At 44.6% G+C, this 14,296-nt stretch overlaps 1 non-coding gene across 1 annotated transcript; it reads left to right on the forward strand.

The window, feature by feature from the left end:
- The first annotated feature begins 12,854 nt into the window (after positions 1 to 12,854).
- Trnas-aga (transfer RNA serine (anticodon AGA)) lies at positions 12,855 to 12,936 on the forward strand. The gene has a single exon. It is a non-coding gene; the product is annotated as a tRNA-Ser (tRNA).
- Positions 12,937 to 14,296: the final 1,360 nt, after the last annotated feature.

The raw sequence follows: 14,296 nt of genomic DNA on the forward strand, positions 1-14,296 counted from the left end.
CGACGGGCGTGAATTCGATCCACCTCGTACTCTTCTCAACTGGTTCGTCTAACCTTAGCAGCGGCAGTAGCAGCAGCAGCAGCAGCAGTGGAGCGAGACAGGAAGAGGGATGGAGGAATATCGCGACAAGCAACCGACGGCCGTCACGAGATCACGTTAAAAACCGCGGTGCCCGGTGTCTATAATTGGCCGCCAGTTAATTACACGCCACGTCGCGCGTCATATAAACGAAAATCCATCCGTCACTCGGCCTGCCAGCCAACGGGGGTTGATAATAATTAAACGGTCCAGAATGACGTCGCAGAGACTGCTCTAGAGGGCGGAGAGTTTTCGCTTGGCAGATAGAGAGACAAGCTGGAAGAGAGGACGGATGTGGAGATAGGGTAAATTGGATTAGGAGAGATTATACATTTATCTCGAGGCGACTGGTTCTGAAAGGAAATTGCAAGGAAACTGGGTAACCCAAGTAGAGTCGATCAAATAATGATTCGTGAAGTATTAAGGACCAATATATAAAAGAAAATTGAACGCGATAGAAAGCTACGAGAGGGTGATTTAGCTATTTTAAGGATCGCTGCTTATGAAATCGTATTAATCTACGATATCGTACAAGTATGTTAAAAGTGTCGTAACTCGAAGTAATTCAGTGTTGTGTCAGAAGAGAACATAAAGGCTTAAGAACGAAAAATTCCGGAAATAATATTCGATCGTTAGTTGTCAAAGTCCGTTGTGTTTGGTAAATAACAATCATCCCTATCTTTGTTACAGTTCACTTATATCGATAGATATTTCCGAATTCATCCTCTCTTAAATGTACCGAACGCTCTTTTAAGAAAGCCCCTAACATCGTTATGAACGAACGTAATGTTTCCTTCCTTGTTCGGTTTATAGCAGGTAATAAAAAGTCGTGTAAATAATAAAAAGGCGTTTGTAGCTTTTGTAACATGCAAAAATAATTGAAGGGAAAAGCACGGCGTCAAGTTGACGTGACTGCAAAAATGACGCTCGTGTGCAACGGACCTAAGTCAACAGAAGCGTCCGCTTTCACAGGAAAGCAAGGAAAAACTGCTTGTCGATCATCTCCCGAGAGTCAAGCACAGGGGGTGCGCTTCTCGTTACCCACGTCTGGTCTGTTCGCAACACCTGCTCAATTATACAGTACGCCGCGTGTCGTAATCGGAGATCCATCCGTCGATGGCTGACGTAGAAACTTCGTAGAATGCTTCGTAGAACCCATCTCCCCTTCCCACCCTTGGGAATTTCGCAGTTCGTTCTAATCCTTGATGGGCATCAGAGCTCTGTGCGCCGCGGAGGGACGCAAACTTTGGATCCTTTTTAGGTGTCGACTTTTCTCCCAGAGGAGACGACAAACTCTTGAAAAACGTCCAAGTGAAATTGAATCTAGTTTCGATCGGTATCTTTGGGTATTTCTTTAATGTGCATGGCGATTTAAAGGAAAACGAATCGCTTTTCTTTCATACGGAAATAAAAATTGATCTAACCTTGAAATTGCCTTATTTTTATCCAGTTTTAATTCTGTGAAGCAAAGTAGGACCTTCCGGTTGAAGTATATTAATTAACAGGTTAAGATATCGTTTGACTTGATTATTAACTCGTTAAGTTGACTCGATCGATTATATCTGTATCTTCGAATCTAACAGATTCGTTTTATTTTATATCCAAATATTCCTCTTTAATTACAAAGTAACGTTAATACCTATAATGTTACTTTGTTGCGAGAGAAGATTCTCGGATGTTGCCACCCTGGACATTCCCATGAACGACTCGCTTGTATTTCACCGGAACGACCGGCCGCTAATTGCCAGTCGGTTACCGAGCTTTCGCGCGCGATAAATTTTTTGATCCATCGTCCATTAAGGGTGGACTATTACGCTCGTAAAACGTTCGCTCGTGAATGACTGCTTCGATCGATCCTTGATGCATGGGCTTTCTTAGGCCTCGTGTCGATCGAACGAGTCTTTCTTCCTTCATGTACGAACCCTCGTGGTGCTTACAGCGGTCCAATTAATTTCGGAGCATTCTTCGTAGGAAGATGGAAAAGCTTTCTGGGTTTCTCGTAATCTTCGAAATTGCCATTCATGGAAAGTCGGTGAATTTTGGCCGCAAGATAGAAGAAGAGCACGTACATTTTATTCGTTCGCGTTAACCAAGATTGGAAAATTGAAATATTCGATATTTCAATATTTTTCGACTTTCCGACTATCGCACAGGTCCAATTCTACTTTATTGTACAAGCAATTTTCGAGAATTTACAACAATTCGAACATTGACAAACTTCGCATACAAATTTAACGATCCTGTAATTTCCATCTTTCCGCAACGTTTTTCATAATTATACGAAAGAAAAGTTGCAACCTGCATCGACCTCCGAAATAGAAATCGAAGATATCGGTGAAAGTAGCGGAAGAGCTTAATCGCGGTTCGATCAAAAGTTAATGGACAAGTTTAATTTCTCGGGCCATTGCTCGCGAGTCGTGGCCGTTATCGGCGCGCACTGCCGTCTGCTCGTTGGGTCGAAACGCGCCACAGGAAAGGATACACGAACGGCTTGCATCGAGAAGGCAGAGGGGGCAGGTACGTTGATAAAAGTATCCAGCGTTGGGAAGAGGGGCAGGGGATTATAAATTGGCTACTTTGTGCCGCGGTTATTGGGGGGCCAAATTGCGAACGACCATCCATCCATTTCCTGGACCTCGCCGTCTCTCGTCTCGTCTCGTCTGGGTCTGGCTTGGTCCTGTCTCGTCGTTTCAGATCGTTCCCAGTTTTTGCCCTTTTTCCTTCACCCCTGTTTTCCTCCATGTCGTTAACGGGCCGGAAACTTTGTTAGGAACTGCGATTTTTAGCCAAGAAGACACCCCTAAACCACCGAACAATCTCGATGGATAATACTTTTAAATCGTTCCACCTTCCAGATTCACCGGGTATTCGGAAACTTCAGCACTTTTAGGATTTATCGTCTCTGGATGGTTGTTCGAACGGTCGGAGGGTTTTTTTTTTTTTTTTTTTAATGGCACCAAAAGATCATTCTAAGGGTAGCACGAGGACGTTATTGGATTCTCTGTTGACTACCCTCGTTACCAATACTCGCGCCACAGTCGGCGGTAAATGTGTCAGGAATGCTCTCCTTAGGTTATCGGTCGCAGGTGGCAAGCGATTTCACCCGATTTCCTGGCCTTCTTGAATATTTATGGCAGCGCAAGGTCAAACTCTGCTTGGACCGCAGCCATCCGGACGGCTGTCCCCTAAATTTAAGTCGAATGGGGTGTCGCAAATGTATCTGGGTTAGGGTGCTGTTCTACATTCACTGTGGTCACTTTTCTGTCCCCGAACTTTCGTCCATGGAGCCTAGTTTAATCGGACGACGGTCGTAATTTTGCAAAATTGAATTTCATTAAGGACGTACTCGATTGTCGTGAGATAATTTACCGTTAAATATATTTTTTAAATTTACTCGACGTCTACGTGATACGACGTTGCCTTCAAAAGTATCACTTGACGTGTTATCGCCAGTCAACGTAGCTCCACGCCAATTCCCATTTAAAACGATCGACACTCGTTGTTGGTTGCTCTACTTATTTAAACATTTACAAGCTAGAACTTCGTCCACCTTACCGTGCTATTTCGTACATTACCTTGTATCTCGTGCATGTATAATTTTCTTTCTTCCATTTTTCTGTCGATGGATCCTTTCCCGTTAATAAGCAACCGAATAGATTCTCACTTCGAATCGTTCTACTCTACGGCCACTCTGCTCCCTCTATTAAGATCTTCCTACTCAAAGTCGATCGAGCGAAATGTCTCCCTGGTGATTTTTTCACGTCGACAGCTCGCGCCATGGCACTTGGAAACGGTGAAGCGCGTCTAGGCGCGAAGGATGATCGACGGGTCGCGGAGAATATAAGGGAAGAGACATGCCAGGGAGGGTGGATTCTCCTCGGCGGCGCCCCAGGGTCCATTGACAAATTTGCCAGCGGGCAAAAAGCCTGCTTGATATGCATCCCTCGTTCGGTCCATCGGCCATGCAAGCCTGAGCCGAGGTTCGCGTGTGCGTGACGTACGTCGTGCGTCAGCTCTCCTTTTCGCCGCGTTCACGTGAAATATTCCGCGCTTCTTCGATCCATCCCCGAGACACAGTCAAGTTTTTTAACGAGTCTCCTCCCTTTATTCCGCTACGATTTCTCTTCAAGGTCGTGCTGTCGATCGATCATTTCGAGAGGGACATCGTATCGCCGATTGTACGATCCATGCGCGCGCGGTACCGTTAACTGCGAATCGGTCAACAATAAATAATAAATAAGTACAACAGGTGTACAGCCGTTATCGGAATTTTTTTAATGTTTATCGCCCAACCTAACGCTTCAAATCAATAGCGTTTTATCTATCTGATCGATGTCGATAATACGAATTTCTTTACACATATGACGCGGTGACAAAGTATTTACTTCCTATATATGGCACGATTTTATACATCATTTTAATCGTTGTATATATACGTACGTTTTTTTAAAATTCAACGAATCATAAACACTGCACATCGATTTATTAGCGATCGATTAATCGTAAAGAACCACTTTGCTTCTGCATTTCAAATTAATATCGTAACGAGATCGGAGGTTCCATCGAGTGCCACCTTTGTGTTCGCTCCTTTCAACGGGATGCTCGACGAACTTTTTATCAACTCACCGAAGAATCGTACACGACGACTAATAAGCCGAACACGATCGATCCTTGTGCCGATGGAACCTCGTTTCCCCGGGAAATGCACTCGTTAATCTGCCAAGCGAACTAGACGGATTAAACTGTAGCGAGAGACACAGAGGGGTTGGAAAATTTAAGATGGTCGTCACGCTGGCCTGGAAACTCGTTGCCCTAGCTACCTCGTCCGCGCTGTTTACGCGCTATTCCGACCCTTGTCTCGAGGATCGCTAATTGGTTATCGACCCTGGCACAGCTAGACTTCCCGTGGGCTACGATCGTCTCTTTTCGAATTCGTTCCGGCAGTCACCGCGACGAATACCTTCAAACGCCGCCCTCTTATTATTTGACTTTTTCTAGGACCAGGGCAATTTCATCGATCCCGTCGACTTCGTTCCTATTCCAATAATTACAGCTGGGAACTAATTTACGTGGAACGATGAAAAGGAGGACTCGTAGCTGTGCGTCGCGCGCGTTCCACAGGGAAGTGTCGAATAGAAGTTGAAGTTGAGAAAAGTTGAACCGTTTCGCTATAGAAGATGGTTCACTGGACGAGTTGGATGTTACTTCTGGCTATCAATTACAGTTTTACAGACTGTCAACGTGGGAGAAATCCCGTCTGGAGGAATCAGTCCGTCGGAAAACTCGCATTTCCCTTCTGGCTGAAATCCGTTAACTCGCGAAAAGTTTCGGGATAAAACTTCCGCAGTTCCTGGGAACACGGGGCTCGGACTTCTGTTCGTTTCTTACGGAAATATTATATTTTGGGAAAATCCAAATATTAGCTTGTTACGCGTTACGAATGTTTTCGTTGTCTCAATTTTGTTAATCTTTTCCCTTCGCTTTGAATATTCCCATCTTTTTAAACGTACCATCGCCTATCCTTCGTCTTTTACTTCGTCGTTTTTCCAAATCGTTAGATAAATCTAAGAAACAGGTTGAATTTTCAAAAGATCTTCCACCGCGAAGACATCGGGGACGGTAGAATACGCGCGATTTACGGGAAATAGAATTTCCCGCGACTCGCTTCGACTTTAATTCCACTTGCACTTTCCCCTTGGTTACCATTGGCTCTCCCCTCCAGCCCCGTTACTTCCTCCTCTCGTTAGCCGCGTGTATCGAGTTTTCGCTCGACGTTTTCCATCGAACACTCGAGGCAACCCCCCGTGCCATGGGGGTTGTTGTCAGTCGAGTGCCACAAGGCTGGAACACGCGAGCTCCCACTCGAAGCTCGGACAATGCAATGCCTGGTTCGATTTTGCCTCGAGCCTTTCCTCTCGGCGTTTCTTTCAGTGCACCCGTCCTCCTTGTTACTTTCGTTTGAAAAGGGAACCATCGAAGACATCGCTGGCTTATGAGCCAAGGGAGCGACTGTATTATTTATCGAGGAAAAGTGAGTCCCCGCGAACGATTCCTGGAATCGTGGCCCGATTCAACGATTCAACGAGGCCTCTTCTCCCCTCCATTTCGCTAAGGGGTGACAGGAATGTTTGTTGAATCGTGTTTGTCAAGGCTCGACAAGGTGGATAGAATAGTCGGAGGGATTGCTTGGTCTACGCTCGCGCCTTAAATCGAGGCTTCTCCGTATCCGATGGTTCTCGCGTGTGCGAACTCTCGAAACGTTCCGTACAACGCAAAATAGCACAACATTTTTAGAGGATCTCATACATCTTTCTAAAGCATTGTATACTTTTTGGTTTTTTGAATTCACTGAAGGAAGAGCGACGTTTCTTTTGACGAAATTGCCTATTATTCGTCGAAGGTTGAATAGCTAGTTTAGTCGTCGAACGACTTTCTAAGCGATTTAAATCCAAGCCACCCGTCGATGAAGTGCGAAGTTTCGACAACGAAAGGGAGAGTTTCTCTTGGAAAGTGGCTTTAGACTGCAGGGTGGAGGAAGAAGGGAGAGGTTGGAGAGTAGAGGTCGAAATTAGATTTGGCACGAGGCGGCAGCGTTTCGTTCGGGGCAACCCTAACGCGCGCAGAAACATCTTCAAAGCGGTTCGAATTTCATCGTTTCGGGCGAGAGCTCGTCTCTCACCTTGAACAACCTTCACTGGGTGGAAGCGCATTGTGTAACTGGTAATTGTAGTTTGTCCAAGCAATCCATTTTGCCTTCTATCTTCCTCTTCGGGTTCGATCCCACGACGTATCCCTGGCTACTCCCGTCCATTTCATCCCTCATTCGGCTTTCGTTCTTTCCGTTCTTTCAGATAACTCGCGTGCACTTAACTTCAAAGCGCGTGATTCGAAAGACTAAAATTCGTCGAAAGGATATCTATGGAAGTTTAATTTCCTGATGTATCTATTATAGTAATAGAATTAATAATAACGAAGCAATAATAACGACGAATGTAAAGAGGAAGACATCTATTTCTAGCGCATAAAGCGATAATAAGATCGTCCTTATCCATCTTAGCGCAACAGTAAAATTACATTTACGATGAAACTTACCAACGCGTGATTTTAATAAAAATTGCCTCTTCTTTTATAAAATATACAAAGACTTCTGTATTACTTACATGTATAAGAAAATTAATTCCGATAGCGAGTAACCATATTGCTGCGAATGCGTCAAGATTACACACTGTCCCTTTCTCGGCGAAGCAAAAAGGGAAAGAACAGAGGGAAGAATTAAGAACCGACACGGTTTGGCGAAAAAGGGCGAGTCTGCCGGAAGCCAATGCCACGTGTTGGAAATTGATTAAAAAAGCTGGTCCATCGGCGATCGGCCCGTTCCCGTGGGACGTCTCTTTTGTAGCAGCAAACCGAAAATTCGATTGAACGTCGCCGTTGGTTTGGATAGACGCGCCCCTTGTCCCTTTCTCGGTCTCCAGCATCAAAGACAGAACAGAGCCCCGTTGGCCTTCCCGTTGCTGACCGTGTCCCCCTCTTTCAATGTTCGTCTATTTGATCTTTCTTCCTTACCCCGAGTCGAGTGCTGCTTTTACGATCGGACGGCACCTATCGAAACATGTAAATGCGATTTAGAATCCCTTTAGCCTCGTTCCACGCCCCTCTACTTTACCTTCTCGCTCTCTCTATTCACACAGCCCTCTTCGCCATTCAACTTGTACGCTTTCTTCCCGATCTAACTGGCTCGTTATAGCGGTATTATGCCGATAACATATTCAGCCCGGAGAATAAACGCGAGGATGATCGACGGACCAACCGATAAAGCGTTACGGCTGTCTCTCTGCTAGCATCTCGTTGACACGGCCACTTTATTTGTTCCCGTTCCCCGCGAGGGACACCGAGATGTCACGTATTACCGTCGAGCATCCACCGACATCTTCTTTTTGTCACGAATTGACCGTGCTCGACGCACGCAAGTGGAGTACACGTAAGGCCGTGGCTACAGCGTGTTTTCTCACCGATAGTTGGTTCGAGAAACGAAATTTGAATATCCGAATATCGAGATGCATGTACAGTATGACTGAGGAAAGTAATTTGAACTTGTCCCATTGAACAATTATCATAGAAAATTTATACGAATATATTACGCGCATTGCCTTTCTTCCTCCGATATAATTATTCTTGTTTATTTAATTATTACCATCTTCCGCAGCGCCTGTTTTTTCTCTTCTCTCTGTAACTAAGGCGATGCGAACGCATTGTTTGTTCCATTCTTTTGGAACGTTATTGTTTCACCGATGTTCCTATCGTTGACTAAAGTCAGCGTCAGTGTACAGAAAACGTTGGACGGTGGTTGACCACCGTTAATATCGAGAGGATGAGCAAAGTAAAGTTTCTATAAATGTTCAAATACTTTCGCTAGTCGCTGTTACGCCGTAAGAATTTAGAAAGCGGAGTCGTATAAAGGACAGGGTATTTCGTGGAATTTTCTGGAGTCGCGGCCAGACGCTTTAAAAGAGAAGCTCCTCTTTTTCCAGAAGAAACGCTGATGAAATATTAAAAAAACACAACCGCAACATATTTTGCTGGTCGCAGCGATCCGCGTAACACAGTTTGAAAGGGTCTTAACAAATTTCCCGCGTTTGCTCGGTGTTCCCGAAGGCGTCGTTCCTTCTGCGAGAATGATCCACCCTTATAAATTTCGCAACGTTTTATTCTCTCCTTGGTCTCGCCCCGCTCCTCGTTTCAGTGCGGATTTTTACGACATGCCCCACCCACGACCCGATTCCAACGGAAACATGTAAATACTTATGACGAACGTCGTGTATAGACGATTTCGTTTGACGACGCGTCGTTTCGCGACACACTGTGCCCTTTTCCTGCATAGCTACCCCCTGTAAGGGGGTGCAAAGATACGAGTTTCATGGCGGCTAGTTTTACGACAGCTCTTTAGAGATATTTCACTCGCCCTTTCTTCCTTTCCATTCTCCCCTTATTCTTCCAAGTAAACGGTCTGTTTTCTTCGTTGTTTAAAATAACCATTCCCTTTCGTTTATTTTTCCCTAACAGTATGTTGAGAATTCGCTAATAATCTTCGTATTTCTTAGTTGCAGTGAATACATCGATCACGACAGATAAACGGCGTTGAATTTCTACCAAAATGTACGCGCTTTGAACTATAGGTACTCGACCGATCGTGTGTTTAAATTCGTTACATTCCCTTATCCATTATCTATCCGGTATCTCGGCGCAGATTTGTCGTTACGATTGAGATACGAAACAAAGAAGATGTTAAAAAATCGTGGAAACGTATCGGAACACTGATCGTTCCGCTTTTATCACCCACTCGAACACTTAGGATCGTTCGAGTCGTGTCGGACCATTTCAGCTCTTTAAAGTTTTCCAACAGCTATAATTTCGAGCGTTACGCGAATTGGAAAGTTTCCGTAGATCCTGAACGTGATTCGAAGCGTCTGGAGCCCATCACTGGCTCTTTGCTTCCGGCAGGGATGGGCTACAAATTTTTACGTCGACTCCCTTGCACGCGATATCGTTCCGCTCGCGCGGACGCTCGATTGTTTTTGATCGTTAAACAACGAAAGTGCTCGTTCGCTCGTAAACCTGCTCGTTGTTGCTAACTTTCATCGAGGAATTTGAAGCATCTGCGCACGATCGACGATACGTTACCGATCGTGTGCCATCGATACCCAACAACTCGGATATTAATCTTTTTATTTTGAAACTGATTCTTTTTTAGGTATTCTTTCACGAACTTGTTCGCGACGATACACGTGCCACGTCATCCGTTAGACCGTCTCTGCACTGTTAATTTTGAGTGCGTTAAATCGTATCTTTTAACGAATGCACTCAAGTCGAGTTCCTTGAAACGTACCTTTTATCTATCCGTAAATTTTATCGACACACGATGCATCACCAGCGTGGAATAACTCGAGTTTCTTCGAACTTGCAGCTTACTTGCAGATGCAACGGAAACTTTTATCTCTGTCTTTCAAACAGTTTCGCGCTAAGGATAGATTACTAAAATACAAAGAAGAAGAAGAAGATTCTCGAGCAAGTTTTATCGCGTTCCATAAAGCAGAGACTGTTCTGAGAAGATCAGAAAGAGTCGAATGGGCCGCGATTCGTCTCCGGGAATGGACCCCTTGAAATCCACGCTCTCCCATTGATATTCCCATCGTTTCTTTGTTCTTCGTGCGGGATCAGCGAAATCTCGGGATGGTTTATCGCGCGTAACGTCGTCCTGACTTTGACGAACGAAAACTCGAGCCTTCCACTTCGAAAAAGGTATAACCTATCGAGGGTTGTCGTTTAACGATCCTAGTTAACGATCGCAGAAAAATAAAAAAGAGGTAGATGGTCCATTTTCGGTTTGTCAATGCCTTTTTCCTTTTACAAACACTCCGCCGTTTCCTATCCCTCGGCATTTCCCCAGAGCTGTGGCTGCGACATTATTTTAGGAAAATATTCCAGGTTCTTTCTACATTTTTACTTTTCCACAGATAAAGTTAACTAAGTTGAACGCGTTAATTTCATCGGTCAGTGTTCGTCCGCTTCTTAAAGGGAATGTTGCAGCGCGAGCGGTTAGAGGGAGAAGCTCTCCTTGACGTGTAATATAGGGTTGCTCCAGGGTCAAAGGATGAATAATGCAGAGTAAAATATGTAACATCGCCAAAGGGCGAGCGGGTGAATAACGGCTGCTTGAAATACACGCAACGACCACGGTGACTGGCCAAAGAGATGGCTCGATGGAATCCACGTCTCGAACGTTTCTATCAGTTGTTTCTAGAAGATTCTGGTTTGCTGAAAAGGAAGCAAAAAATTTGGAATTCCGTTCCGGAAGCCTGAGTTAGATTCAAAGGATTTTTTACGACCGCCACGCAATCGTTTCTCGTTTTATAAAAGTTGCATGAGACAGCACGGTGGAAGAGTGGAATTTCAAATTCTGTGATTATGCAGCCGGCGGCTGTAAGGGTGTCGTTACTGCCCTTCGAGAGGCAAGCACCAGGGGGTGGCGATTCGCCTTCGGGGCAAAAATCCATTCTGAAATCGGTTATTATTCGGGGGATATCGGTTCGAAGTTCGCTGTGATTAATAGGCTATGCATATTTTCACGCTATTACGGGGAGGCCGCTCGAGTCTCGTTAATTGTCGCGGGTGACACGAATTTTCGATTGTTGCAACATTTGTAAAACCAGATTAAGGATCGAGATGAGCGTTAACGCTCGTACATACCCTTTACGAGCATATTACGCGCGTTATACGAGACAATGGATATTTTTCATAATCTTTGAAGCTTCCGATAAATTCCCCGTAGTTATTCACATTTATTCGAGCTTTCGCGAGCTTCCTAATAGCACTGAAGAGGGTCGTAACTGGGCGACGTAGCCGAGGGCCAGTGGCCAGTTCGAGGGTTCAAGATCGATTATTATTCGTGTTCGTTTGCGTTGATTAATGGCCGACGCCTCTCGCTCGAAACAGCTGAAGCGGATTCACAGTGAGCAGAGAGAGAGAGAGAGAGAGAGAAAGGGCAAGAGGATGGAACATGGTACCGAACGGAAGTCCTGAGAGCTGTCGCGCTGTGAGACAGTTTGCTGGCAGTCCCGTGCCACCAAGACATTGAATTAATCGTCATTAGGCGTCCCGGGTCGACTGACTGCGGTGTCAGCCGTAGAACGGTGCTGCTGCCACCCTCTTGTCATTAATAACGCTTCCCTCTCGCGAGAGACGCCCGATCTGAAACGTACCTTCGACTCCATCGACTTTTGAAGACTTTTAATCCACCGCCGTTTGATTTTCATTCGCTCCTTCTGTGAGATCTTAAACGGGGGAGTAGATTCGAGAATCGAGCCAAAGTCAAAGTCGCGATTGGCTTCGATTCCAACCGAGCAAATTTGCCGCCGATGAAGCTTGGTCGCTAAAGATCGCTGGAAACGTGGAAGAAGATCAATCGCGATCGTACTCCTTTGTCTCCTTTTTTTCATTTCGATTCGTCTCTCTCGTCATTCTTTTTACGATTCGTTCGTTCATCCGAATATCAGAAAGTTCTATGATCCTGCTGCGATCTTTTACGCATCTCTGATTCTGACCATTCAAAGTTCTCCGCTAAGAGGACATTTTAATTCGTCGCTGGCTGGTAACCTTATATAGTCTTCACGACTATAATTGGGAACTATCTCGGCGATCGAGGCACGTCAAAATCGTGCAGAAGCGTCGTTACGCGCATAACTTCGACGATTATTAATATCGCGTAATTATTATTACAATCGTTGGCTTTTCTCTGCACCAATTTCGTGGAGGAGGGTGAGCCCTCGTCGGGATCCGAGTATTTAATGAAGCAACCCTTATATGGGTCGTTCCCAGGGGGAGAAAGGTCTTGCCGTTTCCATCGTTATTACGGCGCAGACTGACGTCACTGTTTATACAATTACGTTTCGTTCTCCAGAGATACAAGCCTCTGGTTGACTAGGTAAACTGATCGACCTCGTCGTCTCGGATCGGCTTGTTTTATTTGTCCGTTAATGATTCTTCCACAGATTTCGCGAATAAACGATAGTTGCGTTCGATTCTTCGAATTCTAATCTTACGCGTCTTTGATAATCAACGACATTCTATTCGGTAATTTTCGATATTATAATTGTAAGAAGTTGTATTTTAGACAGATGTCTTCTTTATTCATACGTTCGCTATCATCGTTGCTTGGAATAAAATGTCCGCAGGAATCAGAATCAACGTCTCAATCTTGTTGGAGAATGTACAACCGAGCAGTCGTGGCCGAGTGGTTAAGGCGTCTGACTAGAAATCAGATTCCCTCTGGGAGCGTAGGTTCGAGTCCTACCGACTGCGATCGATAACTTGCACTGGAATTTTTTTTTTCTTTTATATGCGTAGAACGAAACGCGACAACGTTCATTTTTGTTAAATACGTATCACGACAGTTCCGCTGAGACTCGCGATTGCGATGCAAAAAGATACTTTGCTGCGATCAGAGCAGAGGAAGGCGAGAAGAAGATTTTTTAACGTTTAAACTTTGCACCAATTTTAGAGATCTTCCAACGATAGGAAACTACGATTCGATCAAAAATGACTAGTAGTTTCGTACTTTTCGTTTTACATCGAAATTAATGATATTTTCTAGGGCTTCTAAGATTGTCCGAGTGCAAATCGTAAGTAAAATAAGAAAATCCGTCGGACGAGTATTCGTGACGATCAGATGGTCTGTTTCTGTCGCGAGACGAAATCATCGTTTTACATTAGAGTCGAGCGTAATAAAGTTGGAGAACGCAAAGGATACGGCGCAACGTTCTCCCTCGTCTGTCCTGGCGACCGGCTGTTTGCCTATCTCCGCGTATATCTCCCTTAACGACGCGAAGTCTGGTGAAACTGTGATACAGCCGCAATATTAATAGGGTATACTCGTTCCCGCCCCTTCCGGTCGGCCAACATAGCCAGATCCAGCCCTAAAGACAAATCCCGAGCTAATGTTGTTAGCTGGTCCTACGGGAGTCGTGGCGTGTTCTCAGACAAACAGACAATGCGTCGAGTGGATTCGTAAAGCCCGGATAAACACTCTAATATCTGCAAGATCGGACGTTAGACCCCTTCCTTGGTCTCGTTTATTTTCGGATCGCTCGAACGTACCGTTGATCAATTAACTCTATCTAGGTTCGATCGATCGACGCGATCTTCGTTTCGAACGTTCAGAGTGGACTACAGGGAAAAGGATTAAGGACCAGGAAGAAGGGCTAAAAATAACAAGAATTTCATTCCTTCGAAGCAGCGATCGATTAGTAATTGAATCGTTCAGAAGTCACATCGATTAACTCTACAAATTAACAAGTAGAGTCGCAAGCATAACTTTTCTAATTTGTCTTTGAACTTAATATACCATTTATGTTACGTTGTTCGAATAAGTAAATTTTGATCGTCGAATCGAGACGCTTATCCGTTGGAAATAAGTTAATTGCGTAATTACGATATCCAATGAAAGTGATATTTGCAAAAAGTGGAGTCGATCAAACGCGTAGGAACGTACAGAATACGCATAACACGTAGGAATATACAAAATCTTCAAGGAAAATACTTGTGATATCATTCTTGAAATCATCAGAAATAGATGGACGAATTGAAACAAATAAGACGTACTTGGCAATTAACTAGGTATCTTGTCTAATTTTTATATCAAATAAAAATCGATATTTGGTAG

Source organism: Bombus pascuorum, chromosome 11 (genome assembly GCF_905332965.1).
Source record: "Bombus pascuorum chromosome 11, iyBomPasc1.1, whole genome shotgun sequence".
NCBI lineage: Eukaryota > Metazoa > Arthropoda > Insecta > Hymenoptera > Apidae > Bombus > Bombus pascuorum.